General features: G+C 42.0%; 1 long non-coding RNA gene across 4 annotated transcripts in view; it reads left to right on the top strand.

The window, feature by feature from the left end:
- Positions 1 to 18,268, top strand: part of LOC138106887 (uncharacterized) — a 137,433-nt gene that overhangs the window by 87,057 nt on the left and 32,108 nt on the right. For all 4 annotated transcript variants that reach the window (XR_011149178.1, XR_011149179.1, XR_011149176.1 and 1 more), the window contains exons 3-4: positions 7,701 to 7,784; positions 11,519 to 18,083. This is a non-coding gene — a long non-coding RNA (uncharacterized lncRNA). The remainder of the gene's footprint in view (positions 1 to 7,700; positions 7,785 to 11,518; positions 18,084 to 18,268) is intronic.

Below are 18,268 nucleotides of genomic sequence, written 5' to 3'. Positions count from 1 at the left end.
ACTCCCTGGAAAGGCAACCACTTCTTTGGTCACGGCGAGAAAAGACAGACCCACAATCCTTTAGGAGACCCTATGCAGATCCTTTGTAACCCATTGGTCTTCACCCATCCCCTGTATCCCTATAAAAGCAAGCCCTCTGCCCCTGTGGGACTCAGAGAGAGTTCTCATCCCTGGCTTTCCCTTTCACTGGAGGGGACCCACAATAAAGCTACCTCCGTGAGGAACCAGCCACACAAGCCTCTCGTCTCTCTCTGGTCTGGTTTGGCCTGGGGGTGCCCTGCAGAGCTGAGCTGGAATCACAAGCTGACAATCACTAAAGAGCTGACAGCCTCTGCACGGGCCCTCCTGCCACCAGCTGAGGGAAGACACCGGACCTCGGGAAGGCGATCCCTTTCGGGACCATCTCTCCGGACCGGTCACCTCTTCCTCGGTCAGAGCTACTGACCCCTCACCAGCTGTAATACTGTGCCAACAGCAAGCTCATCTTATTTCCAAATGAGGGCTGGGTCCCAGGGGGGGACCCCACGCCTCCCACCCCACTCCCCCTTCTCTACCTGTGTGTTCTTTTCTTTCCTGAGGGGATTTTATTTCTTCCTTCCCCTGGCAACAGCTCCATGGCAGTTTTAGCCTGCCAACAGCAGCAGGCAGCAAAAGCTTCGTACACCTTGAAACAATTTCTTTTGCAGGCCACAGTGTGGAATGAATCTGAGCAGCTGAGTTGCTGTCAGTGCAGAGGAGCTGAGTTCCTGCATGCTGCAGGGGCATGGATCTGCCTAAATCCCACTGACCTCAGCAGGAGATGGTTAAATGTCTGGTTAGGGTTTGGGGGAAAGCTGTGAAAGGCACACAAGAGAATGCAGACCTAAAGAGTGGGGATTTGGTGGTAAATTCTGAACTCCTGTGTTTTTGTAGTTAAAAAAAAAATCACCTTAAATGCCAAGGTGAAAGTTGTTGGGGTTTTTTTCTGTTTTGTATTTTTTGGGTTTGGGTTTTTCCTTTTTTTTCTCTCAATTGTACTTATTTTTAACACATCTTGATTTAGGAAAGACAACTTGTGCCTCAGGAAAGCCAGGTATCCAGAGGAGTAATTAGATCCCCAGACTCAGTTTGGAAAGTTCAGATGGCTGTTCTGGATGTCACCCCTCACTCAAAGGACAATTTAGTTGGTGACAGCAGTCTGGACCAATTGACCCAAATTTTTCTGTGCAGTGAAGTTTGCATTTGGACCTGTACAAACATAAAGGATGGAAACTAAAAAACAAGTTGCAATAACCCATATATTTTGACTATGTTATTGCACAGGACTGTGGCATGCAGTCATGGTTGGTGAGAGGAGGAAGAGGCTACCAGCATGATGGAAAAAATCCTACAAATTGTAGGAAAACTTACAGGATAAAGGCCTTGAATTGAAACATGAGGATTCAAATATAAAATACTTGAATATAAGCTATATAGAACAAGGTGGGGGTAACTTCATCTTCAACAGCCACCTAAATGTCTTACGTACAATATTTAAGGGCTAAAAGGGCTGTCAATATATTTGTCCCAAATTCCCTGTAGAAGGAGGCACCACAGCCTTGCCTGGCAGAAGCACTGAAAGAGTGTTGTTACTGTGCTATTACACAGCTGCCTTTTCTGTGTCCCCATCATAACTGATCTCCAAACCTGCCTGCCTGCATGCCTGCCTGCCAGGCATTCCCCCCTGGAAGATGATGGTACCTTCATGCTGGCACTTACCTGGAGAAGCTCATTCTAATTTTCTGCTTATCTGCCAGAGCAGTGTGATCAGACACGCCATTTGAAAGGTGTATTGGGGTTTCTAAGCCTCATGAAACAAGGGAGAGGTTAATCCAGGCAACCATCAGGCTGTAGTTGAAAATTGGCCTGCCTTCAGAGGATAAAAGAGCAGTGGGAGGGTCTCTTTAGGCAAACACAGCTATCTAGTGAACTGCTAAAGAAAAAAAAAAAACCTTGATCTTCAGGATGCAGAAAGAAAGAGCTTTCTGAACTTGGAGAATGTTGGTAAACAGGAGGTTGACAGCCAAACATTGGTGCCCCCCCACATCGAGGGAATGGGGACTGTGTTACATGGATGCATTCCAGTTGGAGGAGAGCTTTGCTATGCAGAGATGCTCTCGGGTCAGGTGCAGACAGCAGGATTGTTGCAAACCAGATAGGTAAGTCAGCTCCTCAGAGCTGGATTTCAAATGAAACCTAGGCTGGTTCATTATTGTGGGGTGGAACCAGGAATTTCCATGGCTTTGATCAAAATCCTGCAAAAGTAATGGTTGTGGAGATGGCTTGCTTTGAAGTTTTGAATCTGAATTTTGAGAGTATCCGAAATTCAAGCTTGAACAGGTTGAAATTTGTTTAAATAAAAACATTTGGGGGAAAAAAATAAAGAAAAATCCTAACTATGAACTCTCATGGAAACGAAGGTGTTTATTAAATACTCTTTCAAAATTGATGGAAAATGTAAATCATGTTTGGAATCATCTTGGTGAAAAGATGGTAACACTCTTAAAATGAAAAAGTTATAATATTTTCACTGAAGAGCAGACTGACTTTTACAAATTATGCTTTCCTTCTTTTTTGTTTTTTTTTTAATTATGTTAATTTCAGCAGAAAAAATACAATACAGACTCTCTTGTGTACCTGATAATGCAGTGGTGTGAGGAGCGAGGTTGGGAATTTTCTCCCTGTTTCCCAACTTGAAAAAGTCTCGAGAAAGATAAATAAGCTCTCATTTATTCCCTGAACCTTCCTCTGGGAAAATCTTTCAACTTTCCAAACATTTTTCTTCCATAAAAATTCTTTTGAGCCAAAATTCGAACTCCATATCAATCTCTAGTGCAAATGAAACATAAAATCACTTTGTACAAACACTGGTGATCAGAGACGGCTGACCTTAGCCCTACTCTGTTCCTTCTAGGGATTACTGTAGCTGCGGTTATTGAGGAGGTAGGAGAAATATTTTAATGGAACTCCAGATGTGGTTTGCATCTGTGTGTGTGTGTGTGTACATGCAAACGTTATATTTATGTGTGTATATGCATATCTATATAGGCACTATATAGACATGTGTGTGTGTATATAGGTGTACATATATAAAGTACATGGGTTTGTGTTTTCCAGAGTACTGGGAACCCATATCGAGACACTGACATTTGATTGCATCCTGTGAGACGAATAGTTTACGCATAGCTGAAGAACAGAGTCACTATTTAAGCTGTAAAATATTCTGGTTTGCGCCACTTTCATCTTGATAGACGTTAATGTAACTTTCTTTTGCCAAACTGAAGATAAACTGTTTGTCTTGCAGTCTCATTCCAAAATAGAGAAATTACTTAAGTGCCTCACCCCTAAAAGGAACAGTATGTGATGAAACAGAATATGCCTGAACTTATATTTAATTTTGCTGACAAATGTCTTTTGAGTGAGTGACTGTACCTCAGCTTCTTTTCCAGTCCTTTATTTTTATGAGGTTTTTTTAAATGCTGATCTTTCCACAGACTGGTGACACAATGACATTTCAAGATTGGAATTCGTCAGAACACGTTTGATGAAATATATTTAACAAAAATATGCTGCTTCTTGGATGCCAAAACATTTTGCAGAGGTGCTGGTGTTGATGAAGGGGGAGATTTCTGTATCCCAGGTTGAGGTCTCCTGTTATGTCTGATCTGTAAACTCGATCTCTCTAACTCAGAAATAGATGTTTCAACACAATTCCACACCCTTCCATTTTAAAAGTTTTTGTTTTCATTTCAAGACCATACGAAAAACTTGGAAACCTGCACAGTTTTGGAATGGACTTATTCCACTATCACTGAGCCAGCTCTTCTCGACACCTTCTCTCCCACGAATGACTTGTGCCAGGTTTCCAGAGATGGGTGTAGAGCTACAGCTGTAGTTTTTTTCCCCAGAAGTCACCTGTCATCCCGCTATAGCTTGAGCTTCCACAGACTTCTTTTTTTCCACTGAGTCAGGCTAAGGGCTGTGAGAGCAGACCACAAGCTCACACGCAGCCAGGGCTGTGACTTGGCTGGTTGGCTCTGGGCTGCTGTTCCAGCCATCCTGGCTGGTTTCAGCAGGGCAACCACTGTGGGCACATTTTTTAAACACAAACAAACAAACCAAAAAGAGTTTACAAATGTTTGCCTTCAAGTTCCTGCACAAGGGTAACTTAATTGAAACCCACACCTGGTTGAACAGGGTTAGGCTGTGCCAAAGAAAGCCTCTGTGCCTGTTTCATTTGAAACCAATGGAGGGAAGATAGCTCGTTAAGTCTGCGGTTTCCAGAAATGTCTCTGATGTGGAGTTAAACTTCTTATGTTTTGAACTCTTGTTTTGTTAAATGAGTGCAATGTTAGTTGTACAGCCTGAATTTTAATGACCTGTTTCTTGGTTTAAAAGATGGAGTCACATTTTCAACCTTTGAGGCTGTGGTTGGAGATTAGGTAGATAAGTTAAAAGCCTGACCAACTCCCCTAATTAGATTTTGGTTCTTGCAGTATATGCTGAACTTTATGGGTCATGTTTCCACACACTGAACTCTCAGTCCATTTCCCAGCACACCTTGAACTTAGAGTAAAACTTGAAATGTCTTATCAGAAATATTTTTTCTTTGGATTTCCTGGAAGTCCTGGACTTGACCTGCAGAAAAATACTTCTTTTTTTTCCCCCTTTTCTTTTCTCACAAAATTAATGCATCCTTTGAAATTGTGAATAGTTCTGAAAAGTGTCTCTCATGTTAGTCAAAGTAGTAACAGCAAATACTATGTTCTTCTTTGAAAAGCAGTAGACACTTCTATAACACTTCTTCCATAGAGGACCTCCTGTTGCCATTCTCAGAAATACACAAGGGGAAAATTCTCCAAGAGGTCATAACCCACCAACCATATCAGGAATCAAAAGTAAATGGTGCTTGGAGAGGTGGCCTTTGGAGAATGGAGCACTGGTACCTGTCTGACAGGCTCCTGATCCCCCAGACCATTTGCAAAAATGGGACTTGGGGTGACCAAAGTGCCATAGGAAAATGACCTGCAGAGCTTTGGGAGATGCATCCTTGGGGATGGTCTGTGCAAATGGTTTGACATTGGTGCTATAAAATTTAGTCTGGCAGATTCTATGGGTTTTAAAAGCCAGTCTAAACTACCTCACATGTGCACTCTGCAGCTGGTGGGCAGGAATCAAAGAGGAGCTTACAGGGGATGTCACTGAGATGAATGAAGAACATTAAGGCAAAAACATCCAACTCCACCTTCTCCGAGTAGAAATTTATCATTGTGCCTAGCTGTTACAGTGGGTGGTCTCTGTACTACTGATATGATGTAGCTGTTAGAAAGGTATTTCCATCCCTCATAATTTTCTAGCATTTACTTACCCTTGCTGTGACACTGCTATTGACTCTGAAGTTGTAATTATAACTAATAATTCAGTAATCCTGATGATATATTGCAACAAATTGACCAACAGTTACATAGGAAACAGTATTGTGGCAGTCACCAGGGACTGCCTGGCATTAGACAACTTTAATTAGAGATGACTAATACCTTACCCAGCCTCCGGGGTGCAGAGGATTTTAAGTGCTAAATGGTAACATTTCTGTTAATTTACATGACCTTAGGAAATGTCAGTTTGCTAATTGTTCAAATAAAGGAGTCTCCTTTTGCAAAAATAGCATAGTTTACAGAATGTGGAAGAAAATAATTTCAGCTGCTGTTAGATTTAGCTGAAACCACCAGCATCTTGAGTTGCCAAAATCAATCAGTTGCTTAGGGAGAAGAGGAAGTGCTTGCAGAAGTGTCTGGCTCCCCTATAGGCACTAAGTTGAAATTTCTTCTTCCTGTGTTCAGAAAATATTTTGAAATTCAAAATATGTGTGTAGCAATTTAAGTTGGTTACCCAAAGAAGAACTATGCACATGAACTGGAAAGGAAAACTATCCCTCCTCACTCCAGCCTCTGCAAGAATGATGTTTCTATTTTGGTGAAACATGTTGCGCATGTAATTTTTTTTCCCAATACAGTAGTGAGATGCAATATGACAAGATCTTGAGATTTATAGGCTACTTGTAAGGGATCTTTAAACTACTAATTAGGAAAAGACAGTCCTTATATTCTGTGTCCAACCTCAAAATACATATACATTTGCTTTAAAAAATGTGCAGTTTCCACAAGTGGGAATCACAGTTTGCAACAAACACCACAGGAGAGATCATCAGATACCTACCCATCTGTCATGTGGAGGGCTGCCATTCCAGGTATCACTGTGCTTTCCTCCACAGCACCTCTAATACATGCACTGCCATAATCCCTGTCTTCCTTTTGAATTACATTCCCATATTTAGCTCTACTACGAAACCAGCTCCTCTGTGGTGGCTTCAGGGCAGTGGAAGAAATGCATTCAATTACATACATAAACATAACCATGGAAAGTTAAAACGGGTTCAGCTTCTCCCATACCTTTCTTATCTTACTTGCTCCCTAAGCTTTGGAACAGGAGCCTTGTTTAAACATAAGTTAGCATAACACCCTAATTTTAAATATGGACCTGTAGGCAGCAGTATAACATAAGTGTTAATGCAATAACTTTGAATGCAGACCTTAGCTGAACCCTAGAGCCCTGGTGGTTCTGCAGTACAAATACAGTCATTCAGGGGTGATCCTTTGCTTGGATAAAATGCTTCCATTCAAAACTAACGATAGTGTTTGAATTAATTAAGTTATAACTTAAGTTTTTCCACGATGCTATCTTAAAACAATAACCTAGCAGTGGTACCCACAGCCTAATCAAAATCAGGCTTTGTGGTTTAGGTGATACACAAACACTTCTGTAGACCTGAGGTAAAAAATGTGGAGCATTCCTAAGGGAATTAAGAACCTCAAACTCACCTTCTGAAGCAGTCTTGCTACTTAGGAGCCGTTTTTTCCAAGTGTTTATTGCCCCTTTCAACAGTAGCAAAAGGTAAATGATAAATAGAGAGCTGCAAGTCATAGGTACGTATTTCAGCAAGCCTGAGGTACCAGTGCAAATGTCTGCAGCTATTCACACCTATGTACTTCTAGAAACCTGAGCCTAGATACCTCCCTAACTTAAAAAAACCATGGGAATTAATACCACAAAGCCTAATCACGAACAGAGAAATGTGAGCCAGAATACCTTCAGAAAACAATTTTCAAAGGTATGTTTTCCTCTCAAATTGTAAATAAGCTGCCTGGGAGAGTTTGTTATATGAGTTTAGTTACAGAAGTAACTTGATTCTAACAGGCATCTGTCTGTCTGCTTAGCTATGTTGTTTAGCAAACCCGTAGTTAGGCTCCTAAGCCACTGTTGAAAATTGTCTTTAGAGTTGCCCTGGAGCACTTATACTGTACCTGGGAAAGGAATGCACAAAGGAACAGAGCTGTTAAAAGCAGATACTTATAACAAAACAGGTCTTTCTATGTTAAAAGAAATCATACCTCTCGTGTAGTGTGCCTTCAAAATGTCAGAAGCATTTCTGTCTCCAGCAGTCCTGTGAAGTGAACAGAAGGCAGAAGGAAAGCCACCTAAAGGCTCAGGCTCACTTTGAGCTTTCCCTGGTAGAAATGGGTTTTGACTGCTGTCTTGTATAAATTAATTTAATGTCACTTGTGGTGGAAGGACATGTTGTCTCTTGATCTTATTGCTCACAGACACTTTTCTTTGTGTACCAGAGAGACAAGAAATCACAGCATTTAAAAGAAAGCGGCAGCAAGGATTCTCCCTCCTGCAACCACTCTTCAGCCACAGGAGTTTCTGTAAGTGCTGTTCTGCTTCCCCCCTCAGCTTCCCTGCACTGTCCTACAGTTCAGACCATCACTAGCACAACTGGATTGAAATGAGATTTTAATTAATCTGGTGGAATCAGGAAGAGGGCTTGAGCATGGTGTAAGATACACTTGAGAGATTTTTTTACTGTGTCTGAACCAAGCTTGAGTTAATCTTGAAGCTAATTTGAGATCAAAAGCACAGAGACTGTTTGAAATCTTATCTGAATCAGACTGCCAGATCATTTAAGGCAAATGTTAAATAAGATTGCTTCAATTACTCCAATCAGTCAATCTTGGTAACTGAGATTGAGTTCTTCAGTTCAGAGGCTGATCAGCTGCTGTTGGATTTGGGTAATAAATGGGGTAAATTAACTGGCATGTATTTCTTAATGCTGTAGCTGAGCATCGGGAAAGATAGCTCCTCCACATATGGACCACACCACAGCACAGACAGAGCTTGGGTTCACAAGTCCAGGTCTATTGTCTCCAGCATACAAAGGGCTCAGAGTGGGCATTTGAGTTTTGATATACTGTCAGTTTAGGCACAAAAAAAATTCTCACCTTTCCAGGAGCATTGTGTTTCTTAATAGACCATTAGATAAAAAAATACTGTTAACACTCTCTGTGAAAACTGAGTGGCCATAGGAGATGACCACGGCAATATGAGATAATTATTAAAAATGTTTTAACTGAACCCCTAGTACACTAAACTTCTGGCTGAAATCCAGACAAAATCAGCTCATTTAAAAACATACCTGTGCGTGAGGAGATTGGCTGTTTCATCTGCAGTGGTTTGTGTTAGAAGGTAGATATCAGCTATCAGATATCAGGTCATATGCACAGTATTTTGCAGATCTTTTTCCTAGGAGAGCTTTCTTTTCACTTCTCTTTTCATGATTGGTTTTGGCTTGCAGTTCCCATGGTTTACAGTTCAGGTTGGGCAGCTGGAACTCAAAACTCGAAATGTGGGGCCAGGTTTCTGGCCTCTGCTTTTCGGTGCCCACCCCAAGTAAGGTCCCTGGGTACACCCCAGACTGTAAAATCACTATCAAAGGGTTTGCTGCCTTAAAAATGAGTTGAAGCCTCTGACCAACTGCACAGGGAAAAGGGCTTTTACTTCTCCCTCTGGTTTTAAGCTGTTTAGGACATGTAACTCTTACATCTATCTTTCCTTTTGGTAATTCCCTCTCTTTTTTGGACCAGGAAGAACGTATACAGTTGTTTATGAAAAAATTATTTGTTTCAGAAAAAAAACCTTGTTGCTCTGAATTACAGATTTTCAGCTCCCAAAAATACAAACTTGTAATTCAAACTAGAACTAGGCATAAGTATCTTCTTTTCCCTTGCTATAAGTGCAGCTATTTCTGTACTCCAAAAGGAGACTCAGAGTAAGGCCAACAGATTCCTCGGGCAGGGTCTGAATTCAGGTAAAAGGCTGAGGCCCCAACCCACCAAGTCACCTCACATGTAAAAGAGGCCAGAGGAATCAATAACATATGTAATTTACAGCATGGCAGTAATAGTGGAATTTTATAGTGGCTTTCGGTTATAGCCTTGAAATTGATTTCTTTACCTTCTGTGTATTAAATATGCATAACGCTAGCTGGGAGCAAACCAAGTGATGTGCATTAGATCCCAGTACATCAAATGAGCCCCAGTGCAATGTTGCCACCCATTTATTTTGGGTGTCTATGGTAAATGGTAAGCTATATGGCTCAAATATGCTTGCCTCTCTTTCCACATATACCTCACAAGTTCACAAGACATAGCTTTAATATTATTAGTAAATTTTTATTTAAGAAAAAAAAAGAGGCAAATTCTTTGGTAAATATAATAAACATCTGGTTATGATTGGGGAAGAGATTGCTATTTGAAGTCATTCTGAGAGGCTGATAATGCTTCTCCTGAAACTGTCTACAAAATCCCCTCCCTCTTTTGCCCCAAGGCCTAAAAATATATCTTTATTTTCCCCTTTGATATCCTGACACTTTCTCTCAGGAAAGGTCTAGTAGGAAACAGTGCTTAAGATCCAAGGGAAAAGTTCTTATCTATTGCCTCAAACTACAGCTTTTACCTGCTTAACACCTGTAGTTTGATTGATAACACTTTACAAGATGCGATAAAGACACTTAATGCCATTAGCAATATTCCCACACTGGTAATCTTTGCTCAGAATTATATGTTCAGTCATTAGCAGTAGTAGTTTCTATTTTCAACTGCAAGCCAATTTATCGGGGTGTGCAAACTTTGCTGAGGACATGCAGTCCCAGCACAAATATGACCAAGCACATTCTTGTTTCATGATTAGATCTGTATGAAAATGAGGAGGCAGTGCCTGCAGCTGCTTTGTATTGTGAAGCAGCTGTGGACAAACCTGTTGCTGTGACAAGTGAGATAGCAGCTGGGAGATTTGGCGCACGAGCTCAGCATGAAAAAAATTCTTATTCCTGTCTGTGTCTTCTCAGATGTGATGTAGAGCCTGGTGAGATCCCACATGGATTTGCACACCGACCTTCAGACACCTTTGGGAAATGACAGATATTTTAGCAAAAACACAACCCTGTACATCTCGTTCTGCTGTTTTCATAGTTCACAGACCCAAATTTTGGAATGCCATGCTGGCTCAGAGATCCTGGTATTTCCCTGATCTGTCTTCTTGTGTAGTTACTGTTTGTTTTCACAAAATAAACATATGCATATGCTGCTCTGCAGTGGTGTGAATTAGTTTTCTCAGGTGCCAGGTAAAATATCTGAGATTCAAACTAATAAAAAGAAGCAAAGGAAAAATAGAAAGAAAACCAGAAAGCAGGATCATCTTAATGTCCCCTGGGGCTGTACAGTGTCAGCAGTGGGAAAAAAAAATGTCATCATGGCAGATCTGGGAGAGAGGGATAGGCCAACCCTGTAGGACATCCAGAAGTTGAGGGCTATCACTTGGACTGCTGACATTTAAGGGCAGTCCTGCCACATGAAGCATTTAAACCTACCAGTCTACAGAACAAGGCAAGGAAGGATCAGTTCCAGGTCCTCTGAACATGCCAGGCTTGCCTCTATTTTGGTCTTCTTCCAAAGCAGTGCTGCTCTCTGTGCCTCCATAGTGTCAAATCCCACCCTGAGAAAAATCTTTTCAACCACTGTGGTTTTCTGTAGAAGGACACATCACTCTGACTGGCTCCTGAGTTAAGATTATTGAAGAAACAAGTATTCCTACTCATTCCAGGTGAAATGTCAGGCGCCAGCTGGCTGAAGCTCTGTCCATGGAAGAAGGCAGAGGTCTCCTTCCCATCACTCTTTTGCAACACAAAAAAAATCTTCAGGGGGACACAAAGACAGACAATGTTTGTAAAGCTCTTCCTGACCACTCATTCTATGAGGAAGTGTTTTAAGACTTTTTTTGGTGTGTGGTATTTTTAAATAATAACATCAATGATCTTTGTAAATGACAGAAAGTGATGCCTTAAATACCTGTTCAAAAGCCACTGTATTATGATCTCATCAGCAGGATAGTTGTGCTTTTTAATTGTTCACTTCCATTGCAGAGAGTTGCTAATTAAAGATGTCATGTAGACCCACACAGGAAGGAAAGAATTTCACAAAATATCCTGTTTCCCACCCATCAGATGGGAATAGAGTGGGGGGAGAGAGAATGAATCAAAGGATGAGCACAAGAATATAAAGCTAAAGCTGCAATAGTGACAATAAGGGTTTGTTCTTTTCCACAGGAGCCTGTCCCAAGAAAGGATTCCTGATGGGACATTTCCTGTTCACATTACTGTCTTTCTCATGAGAATCCACTCTCAGACCCCATGCCTCCTTGTGGACTGTGACAGATGGTGGCATCCAACTGGACCCTGACTGAGCACAGTAAGGAAGACATGACATGAGACAGTACTAGGGGTGCTGGAGTGTGAGGCAAAATCCACAGGCAACACTCACATTACAAGAACTGCAGCAAGAATGAAAAATACTTCTGTGATTGCTTGTGGCTACTCCAGATGAAAATAATGCAACAAATCTCAAGAATGCAAAGATGCTTCAGGAGCTTTATGCTATTTTCTTTAATGCATAATAAATTATACCTATGGGGTCCTACTCCTATGGAAAGATTTCTTGAGAAGTGTTAAGCATATCTGACGGTTATCAAGAATGCTTAGGAATAATCAACATATATTTGATACCCTGTACAATTGCCCTTGGAATAGCTGTTCTGCCAGTGGCACTTTTGGTCTAAATTCCTACTCCCATCTGTCTTGAGGGTTTGAGAAAGCAATATATGCTAAGTAGATATGGTAAGGATGCTGTTCAGCTGGGCAGTGGCATGCTCCCTCACAGATGGATGCAGATGGTGGAAAATTGGGAGAGGGTGGATTTTTGAAAATAGCATCACATACTGAGGTTTCCAGTTTTGTCCCTAATGACACTGTCCAGAAAGCTGTGGCCTTCACAGGAGCGAAGACTTGGCCATGCACTTCTGCAACAACAGGTGTGCATTTTTTTTTGGGCCTCCAGTGGTCTGTTTGGAAGGAATTAGCAATGGCTAGAAAATACAGAATTTCTTTGGAATACAAAAATGAAAATAATCAAAGGCAATGTAGAACACAAACTTAAACAATTTTCTGTGAACCTGAGGTATTCAATACACTCATTGCACAATAGCAGCAACACAATTTAGCTGGTTTAAATACATTTAAATGCTCTCTATTACATCTGAAGAAACAATCCTGGGAGAACTAAAATGGAGAGATCTTACTCAGTAATCCTTCTTCCAGAATTACTCTCGCACCGCTGTTGTTCAGGAATAGCTGTAAAACAGCTGTTTTGTGATAGCACCCACTGGAGACAAGCCTGCATTGGCTAAAACCAAAGGGAATATCATACAGTTCCTTATCATATCTCCGAATAGCCCATCAAGATCATCTCAAAATGGAAGAGAAGTTGCCTATGGGTTGTGAGAGGTGAAAGCAAGCATTACTAAAGGGAAGTGCAAGGGATTATGTGCCTCACTGAAAAAATTCACTCATACACTCTTGTATTTGAGTATTTTCAGTTCCAAATCCTACTCAAGAAATGTGGTTTAATTTGCATTTTGGGGGTTTTTTTCCGTTTCCTTTTGACTAATTGCTACTTTTTACCTGAAATCACTGTTTATATCATTCAGTAGTTTATCACCAAGAACACCTGTGTGGGAACTGGAGGTGATAAGAAAATTTTCATTATATCACTGTTTTCTATTAGAAGGAGTGAGCATGTATAGAAGTTGCTATCTGTCTCCTGTTTAAGTAAGATAAGGGAATTATGAAGTGGGGTGTGTTCTACCTATGGTTAATTTGTAAAATCCCACCTGAGGAGATAAAAACTAGGAGGCTGTAAATTAAAGGCAAAAACAATATCTCAGAAATGTTCACTAAGGGATTTTATCATTCATTTTTGTTCCATAGAAAATCTTGTATTATTCTCTTATTTCTATAAAACTTGTTAATAGCCATGCCACAATAAGGTATCGCACTTGGAAATTGTGTTTGGGCACCTTCTGGTTTTCATACTGGATTATTGCTTGGAAGGATGTGTGGTTGAATACAGATGTAGGGAGAATCCTTACTATGATAGAGGGGTTTCGGGCAAACAAATTTTGAGGAATTGTGCTGAGCTAATATAAGGGTTCATCTCTGTAACTTCACCTCAAGTAGAGAGGAAAGAGGACTTGTCCTTTGAAAATACTCATTTGAAAACATCCTGAGCTGAGAATGACGCAATGAATGAAGGATGGACTTTGTGGACAGCACTGGCCTGGCAATCAGGATACCTGTCGTGTTTTCCCAGCTCCTCCTTTCCCTCACAGGCAAAAGGTGCCTAAATAGTGCTGTATTCAGAAGCCTCAGTTCTTTTGTGGATCTGTGCATTTCGTTCTTATTTTTGAGTTCCCTGATAGAATACCAATGCCACTATGCTTCTCACTTCTTTTAGACTGAAAGCTTCTAAACTGCTCTTGCCCTGTGCATATTCCTGTGACAGTGTAGGATTGATCTGCCTCACTCAGACTGATGTAGTTGAGTGCCTGTTGTCAATCCTTCACACACAGAGCTGAAAAGCATAGAAACACTGTTGTCTAACCCGAGGCATTCTCCTACCTCCATGTTTAGTATGCAAATATGGAGTCTGGCTTTTCGATCTGCTGAATGCCTAAAGCATCTTACTTCTCTTTGAAGAGTTGATTTTGCTTATCTTACTTTTTCGAAGCTTCTCAAATATCTGCTTTTCTCCTGCATACGAGGCAAGAATTCGCAATGGCATAATGCAGACCTCCTAGCAGGCTAACCCATCACTAGCTGGCTTGGAAGACCTTGCCAGTCTTGCTCTGCATTGGTCAAGATTTATCACTGAAACTACACTTCTTGACAGAGACTATACAGAAGTTGTTTCCCCTGATGCAAAACAACCAGGAAGGAGGCTTTTGTCTAGCTCAGAGATCTTGACTCTGCTTCACTGATCTCAAAACTGATATCAAAAAAAGCCCTGCCATCCTGCTGCTTTTTAGGGCTCTTCTCACAGCTCCCTTTGTTTCCAGTGTGAGTCCCTGTCTTCTGGTACCAAGACCAACCAGTAACCCTGGGTGAGCTCAGCTCTCTCTGCCCATGCCAGGCAGCCTCCATTGCTTGCAGCTGCCTTGCTACATGAAGGGACTTAAGTGTTGCTTCCATTGAACTGAAAAGACTGGACTTGGCAAACTCCTTGGCTTAATGAGGTCTGCAAACTGTCTTTGAATCCAAGACTCCCATGATGGTAATTGTTAGCACTTTTCAACACAGCAGTCTTTATATGGGGTAAAATATTCAAAAGTGCTTAAGTGAAGGTCAATAAAACCTAGCTATTAAAATAAATAAATAAATAAACCCCAGACCCATAATTAACAGATGTTTGTGGTCCTGCAATAAGTGAAAATATTTTAACAGCACTTTGGTAGAAACCAAATGCTGAAGTAACCCTTTGGTTAAAAAGCAGCATAGCTGTGTAGCCTGATGGGAAGGGCTCCCTCACGGAGAATAAAGGAGCCTCTGGGTTCAGGGAACAGCTTACTACACAGACAAATCAAAACAGAACCAAAAGGAGGGTGCTTGGAAGAGCTTCCACCTGCAGAGCTGTACCTTGGGGGAGCATCTTGTCTGCAGCAGGATAAGCTGCTGCTGTGGAGGCAGCTGGTTCAGGTGGTGACAGCTCACCTCATTTTCCTGTGAGCGGCTTCCATGGCTGGGGCACCACAAACAGGCAGCATGGAGAAAAGCTCCACAGCAGACTGGCTGCATGGAAAGCCACAGCCCAGAGATTCCTCCTTAAGCTGAGGCATGGTGAGTGGCATCTCCAGGGACAGGACGTGGCAGCTTCAAAGACCTCAGGAAACCAAAGTATTTGTCTCTTGCATGCTGGCTACTGAATAAGAAGGGGCAGAGCACCGTTTCTTCCTTTATGAAATCTAGCCTTTTAATTTCCTTTGCTTTTACTACATGTGTCCAGAAATGAAGTGTTTCATTTTGGGGGTCAGAAGGAGTTTTTCAGTGCACGTGAGGCTGTCCTCTTTTCGTTTAATGGAAAAAAAAATTAGGAGCAAGGGGAGAGAGGGAAGTTGCATCTGTTTAATGCAAGCTTCCAAAATATTTTGAGTTCAGCAGTCACAGTGAAAATAAATGCAATTATTCACGCAGCTCTACCCACTTTGCACACGGAAGCAGAGAGCTGATTCACAACTAAAGATATTTCATTTTAAGACATTCATTTACACAGGGAAGTAGCAAGATTGAGAATGGGAATATGTATTTTGGATTCAGGACCGCGGTTTGTGAATACGTGATCGAAATCGAGTACAAATCCCACTTAGATTTGAGTTCCTTCTCCTGGTAAAGTCTGCAGCTTGTGCATCGTATCTGATTGTTACTTGCCTTATTAGTAATAACCTGGTGTAGGCTGGAATAAAAGCTTTTCACAATAAACCCCAGCTCTACTGATCTGATATCTGACTAGCTTTGACACAAATATTAGACTGCTTTCTCCTGCAGGCTGTGGGGGTATAGTGTAAAATGAGAGCATCATTTGCCTTTAGGTTGAGCAAGTGAAACCCAATTTATGGCAACAAAAACTTTGGAGGCTAACTTGCTGTCTCATTTATCCTTCTAAACGTAAATGAAAATCACATGTAAAATTTTATTATTAAAACAACTGTCACTTTTGGTTATTTTAAGCCTGAACTCTGCCAAATGCAAATACAATAAATAATTTCAGAGAGAAAACTGGGTAAGCCAGCCCAAAATCTGCTTTTGTATTTTTTTTATAGAGATGCCAAGACTGTTTGATCAGCATGGGAGAGCAATTTGTTGACTCATGAACCTAACTCTCTCTGATTACTGCTTACATAGCACTTTGGAAAGGTTGGCCAAATACCTTCAAGTCAAGTACCTTGTTATTATGAGCATGAGTGCCAGTAACAAAGAAAAAATAGCCTACATGTCATTGAATAATAAATCATGGAGGCAAATAAATGGCTTTTCTAAGAAATGCTCTATTTACATTTTGTCACGTGACATGGCTTTGCTTATGCTCATGGACTTGATAACACTTAAAAGAATACTTCCTTTTCACTGCAGCATCATGGCATCAATCATCCCAGTGCAACTGCATATTCTGGGATCTGTTTGCAATCAGGCAAATGAAGCAACAAGGGAGATTTAGCGGTAAGACCAATTTTTAGCTGGAGTGCTGTAGATGTGTAGGTAAACATAGCTGGCCTTACTCAGCGGTCATAAACTACCTCCCTCACACGAGCCTTTGGCATAATTACTCATGCAGAACAGGTATTCATCCTCTCTAAGCACCACATAAATGAGGCCATGGTAAAGTTATGCAAAGGAATTATGTATCCAATCTGATAAGAAGTCCCTAATAATTGCTGGTATTTTCCATAATATTAGTTTAGGGCTAGAGCCACAAAAAAGGTTTAGGCATGTAAGCTCTGCCTAACTGCCTCGTAGGCATTTGTGGTCAATATTTAGATCCTCAAAACCCCTGTTCAGCTACTGCCTAACCCTAGAGGCGTCTGAAGTCTGCAAGTGCCTACGTCCCTGCCAGTAAAATTCCTGAGGTGCCCAAAGGTCTGCTCCTGGGCATGCCTGGGACTGCCTCTGCTTTTAGTTTCTTCTTTTTTATTTTCCTCTTCCCTTCCTGAGCTTAGTAAGTAGATATTCAGCTCATGTTTAACCCCTGATGGCATCCACCAATGAGAGCTCTGACAAATGCACTTTGAGAAGCTCCAATTGTCCCTTGACCCCAAAAAAGCCACCCCAAATATCCCACAACCCCAAAAAGTGGTGCAGCTGCTGGAAACAGTGTTTTGACCTCAGTCTAAGCTCTCCACAGTGACAGGACACCCGACATTAGGTCCTTTCTCTGCCAGAGAGGGGACACCCCTCCTTATTGCTGTGCTCCAAGCTAAAGGCAAGGATTGTTACCTAGTCTAGGGCGTCATGAGGGTTTCCCCAGATGAGGCTGATGCTCTTTGGCAGGGTGTAGACCTGCTTCTCTTGGCTGCATGAGGGACGTCGCTGGAGCTCTGCCCAGCTGGCAAGTGTTCCTGTGCCCTGCTGTCCAGCCAGCAGTTCTGTTTCCCTGTCCCAGTTAACACCCTGGGGTGCCAGGCACAGTGCCAGTTTCAGCAGGGAGGGCCTGGGAGCACTGCAGCTTTCTGCCTCCAGCCCGGTGATCCAGGCATTTGGCAGGAGTCTCAGGCTGTGCTTCCGGATGGCCAAACCACCCATCCCTGCTGCCAAGAAGGGGGAGGCCCTTCTCCCTCACCCCACAGTCACGAGCCCTGCCCTCTCTTGTGGCAGTTCTGGCATCACTGGACTCTGCTGAGGCAATTCAACTTCCTAAAATGCCAGAAAGATTCCCCCTCACACCCTTGGCAGGTGTAGCCTTCTGCAGGTTTAGTGAGTTAAGTCATTCCGTGAGGGATCCAGCCACCTTCAGAGCTGGCTGGGAGAAAGCCTCGTAAGCAGCCCTGCTGGTGGGGATGGGCTGGTGCCAGCTCCAGCAAAGGCTTTCTTCAGGCATCCCGGAAAACTAACCAAGAAGCCTAACTTTTTTCCTTTCTTTTTCAGGAAAGAAGTTCAGTGGGTGATCTGCAAAATCAGCCTGTGGCCATCTTGCACAGGAGCTGATGTTCACAAGAAGTGGCTAATGTAGGTCCCCTACACCAAAGGAAGGTGCAGGCCAACATGAGACCACTACTTTTTTGCCAGCAAGGTACTTCTAGTGTCTTTTTAACTGCCTTCAGATGGATCATGTGAGAGCAGGTGTGGAAATGTTCTCCAGAGTAATATGAATCAGGTGAATGCGATGGAAGCATTCACCCCTTCCTGCTTTTCACCCCATCAGATGAAATCTTGGAGATCAACAATAAAGCAAATGCCAAATGGAGCAGCTAGGAG

The sequence above is a fragment of the Aphelocoma coerulescens genome, chromosome 2 (genome assembly GCF_041296385.1).
Source record: "Aphelocoma coerulescens isolate FSJ_1873_10779 chromosome 2, UR_Acoe_1.0, whole genome shotgun sequence".
Lineage (NCBI taxonomy): Eukaryota > Metazoa > Chordata > Aves > Passeriformes > Corvidae > Aphelocoma > Aphelocoma coerulescens.
The sequence above is the reverse complement of the archived record's forward strand: the minus strand, read 5'-3'. Positions and strand labels throughout refer to the sequence as shown.